The following is a 3,854-nucleotide window of genomic DNA, read 5'->3' on the forward strand; positions in this document are numbered from 1 at the left end:
CTCTGAGAGCCAGAGAGTCGTGTTTTGGTGCTGGGGACAGGCTGATGGGGTCCTCACTCCCGGAAGGGCTGGAGCTGGGGGTGCCAGGAGGAGCAGAGGGGTCTGAGCAGCAGTGCCCAGACACCTGCACTCTGTCCCAGTAGAAAACACAAGCAGGGACCAGCAGCCTTCGGGGCCACAGCTCACCCCTGAGCTGCTCCTGCTGTGCCCAGGGCATGGGGACTGGTGTTCCTATCCCGAGGGATCCCGGAGACCTGCCAGGCTCCTTCTTGCAAAGTCCTGTGTGCCAGTGCTGAGGGTGCTGTGACAGAGAGCTCGTGCTCCTCGGGGACTGTCCCAGGCTGCTCGGAGCTGATGGCTGGGTAATGGCCATTAGCCCACACGCTGGAGCTTCACTGCTTTGGAACCACTAATGGCTCCTGGTCTGTAATGGATGTACCCTTCTGCCTCTTGGGCTATTTTTGGGTCTGAGCATCTCAGCCAAAGGTGTTGGGCTGACTTTTTTTTTTGTGCTTGTTTCCTTCTTTGGGAGGGTAATTGTAGTGGAAAATGTTCTGCTGATGTGTCAAACTGAGGTGGTGGGGAGCAGTGGGGTGAGGCTGCTCAGGACAAAGAGCTGCTGGGAAGAAGAAGAGATTTGGGGCACTTGCTGGGAAGGACTGGGCACAACACCAGGTCTGGAGGTAGGACAGCTCTGTCACCCTCAAGCAGCCCTGTGCTGCTGAGACTGCCTCCTCCAGCCTCCCTGCAGAGCACTGCACAACCCGCAACTGCCACGGCAATGCACTGCCAGCGTGCCCAGCCACAGGCCCCGCAGCCCCAGTGCCACCTGCCTCACCTGGCAGGGAGCTGTGCTGGCTGGAGCACGTGGGGTTCAGGCAGGGAAGTGACCCAGGGCGGTGTCCCCTGCTGCACCATGCCTGGCAGGATGCAGGGCAGGAGAGGAGCAGCACATGGAGCCGCAGGGGACACTGCCCAGGGCCATCGCCCACGAGCAGCACTGCCAGGGGAGAAGGGAAACCTTTGCCATGCCACCCACCGCTGCCGTGTCCCTGCACGGTGCCATCCCAGCAGTGCCAGCCCCGGGGATGAGGGACAGCCGTGCACTCCCTGCTCTGCCCCATCGCTTTCCTCCCGGCCCCACCTGCCCTCTCCATCCCGCTCCGCTCCCATCCGCACCGCAGCAGTAATGTCTCCCACGCGTGGCTGCCCCTCTCCCACGGGCTCTGCCACCCGGGGAGGGCTGGGCTGAGCTCCCTGCCCCCCGCACACCCCACGCCAGTGGCTTTAATGTCCAGTGCCAGCAGTGTCCAGCTGCAGGGCTGGATCCCACACCGCCTTGCACCCGGAGCCAGCTGTGCGCGGCTCCGCGGGACTGAGCCTGCAGCTCCGCGGCCCAAGGCCTCCGCGCCCCCCGGGGAGGGCTGGGCTGAGCTCCCTGCCCCCCGCACACCCCACGCCAGTGGCTTTAATGTCCAGTGCCAGCAGTGTCCAGCTGCAGGGCTGGATCCCACACCGCCTTGCACCCGGAGCGGAGCCGGCTCGGCTCTGCGGGACTGAGCCTGCAGCTCCGCGGCCAAAGGCCTCCGAGCCCTGCACACGACCAGTCTTGCATCTGCCTTTCATTTCTCTCGTGCACTATCCTTGGATTGCAACTTGCCAATGCATTTGTATGTACATAGCTGTACACAACAGAGAGAGTCTACAAATATATATATCTGTACACACAGGAGGGACTGGTAGCAGTCGTGATGTGGCCTTGGGTTTGCGCCTTCCCCGTGGGCTTCTCTTGCCAGACACTCTGCTGAGTGGAGGAGGAGGATGTTTTTATTGCTCTTTGTACAGTCAAAAGAACAAAAGAACAACAAAACACAAACTTGGCCCTGGATGGTTTTGTGCTGTTGCCTGGAGGGGCAGGACAGGTCCCTTGCCTTCTCTGCCTGGGGGGTGAGCAGGCTCCTGTGTGGAGCTCAGTGCTGCTGTGGTGCTTTGGGAGACCAGGGCAGGCTGTGTGTCCACAGCTCCATCCCTGGGAGCTGCTTCAGAGCCAGGAGCGGGCAGGGCAGTGCTGTGAGAACAGCCAGTGCTGCCCCACCTTCCCACACTGAGATTTCAGGGGTGCTCAGCACCCGCTGCGGGTACCACAGGGATCTGTGCCCTGCCACCTTCCCCAGCTCTGCTCCACGGAGAGCCAGCATTGACAGCTGCTGGAGGCACAGCAGCTAAGGCTCAGCAGGCTCCAGTGGAGCCCAGGGCATGCACTGGGTGATGGACACCCATAACTGGGCTACTCTCCCACTTAGCAATTCAGCAATGCCGTGTGGATGCTCTGGAGCAGCATGGCACAACTGGGGCACAGTTAATAGGCACATCCATCAATTTACCCACTGTGGAGAGAGGAGGGGAGCTCTGACAGTCCCCTCTGTAGTGCCTCTCCCTGCTGCCCTTCAACCAGGACTGCTGAACGCTGGCACATCCCAGTTCCAGGCACAGGCAGGATCTGCCAGCACATCACCCCCATGAACCTGCAACCTCCTCTTTCCCAGGACAGTGCTGTCTCCCTGCCCTGCTTTACCCCCTCTCCAGCCTTCCACCTTGCTCAGCCCTCTGCTGCTCCCAGAGCAGGGTGACAGCTGGCAGAGCCAGTGGGATGAGTTCTTCCAGCGTCCCTGGGTGCTGTGCCCTGCACACCTCACCGCGTGCCCGTGGGGTCAGCGCTGCGGAAAACTCCCACCTCCACACGGGCACCTCTCCCTCCCTTAGGAAGGGCACCCAAATCACCTCCACTATCCTGCTGACACAGTCCTGCAGTGCTGGGCTGGTGCCGGGGGTGCAGCCAATTGATACCTGGGCTGTGGCAGGGAACAACTTTGCTGTGCAGTGAGGAGCAGCTCTCAGGAGGAGAGCACAAGGTTGTTACCCTACCCAGCTTTGGGGGGTCAGCCCCACCGAGGGGTGAATGCAGCTGTAGGCACAGGGGTTGGGGCACCCACAGCTTGGCCCTTTGGGGACACCTCTTGCAGTGTTGCTGGCAAAGAACTCATGAGGAAGGCAGACACGGCGAGATCACAGAGGACACCCCGTGGGACACAAGGGTGAGTTCCCATCACTGCATGGAACGGAGCACACTGACTGCAGCCCCCAACCTGGGGCTTCGTGGATCCTCCAGAGCCAGGGACAGTCCTTTTACAGACCACTTAAATTTCCTTGGACCAGGTGGGATTGAAGAGGGGTCGGGAGGTGGTGGGGACCTCTGCCCGGTGCTGTGCAGAGACACACAGGGCACTGCTGGGGATCCTCACAGGGAGCCCAGAGCCACTATCCCTGTGCTGCTGTCCTGCTCCCAGGGCTGGGGATTCATGAGGGGAGACCTGGAAAGGGAACAACCTGGAGCAGTGAGCTCCAGGGTGCTGAGGGGTGTGAAGGGCAGCTCTGGAGAGAGGGAATGGGGAGGGTTCAGTGGAGGTGGCCTCAGGCTGTGCTGAGTCTGGAAGAAACTTTCTCCTGGGACGCAGGAGTGTTGCCTTAGTGATTCTTGCAGATGCCTCTGCAGTGGCTGCCAGGGGACACTGCTCCTCTTGCCCTGCTGGTTTAAAGGGCCCATGAAAGTGGGGTGAGGGAGCTGTGCACCCCGGAGGGAGCTGGCTCTGCTGAGGGGACGAGCAGGCAGTGGGCAGCACGGGGAGAAAGATGCAGGAGAGGGGAAAGCACTGCTCCGAGGGAGAGCTGCAGGCAGGGGAGAGCTGGGATGACAAAGGCAGTCAGGTACTCACCGCAGTCTGTGTGCCTGGGACTTCCCTCTCGCTCAGCTCCCAGCCCGGTGTGGCCGTCCCAGCCGGGACAGTCCTGCAGAG

The sequence above is a fragment of the Acanthisitta chloris genome, unplaced genomic scaffold, assembly GCF_000695815.1.
Source record: "Acanthisitta chloris isolate BGI_N310 unplaced genomic scaffold, ASM69581v1 scaffold8305, whole genome shotgun sequence".
Classification (NCBI taxonomy): domain Eukaryota; kingdom Metazoa; phylum Chordata; class Aves; order Passeriformes; family Acanthisittidae; genus Acanthisitta; species Acanthisitta chloris.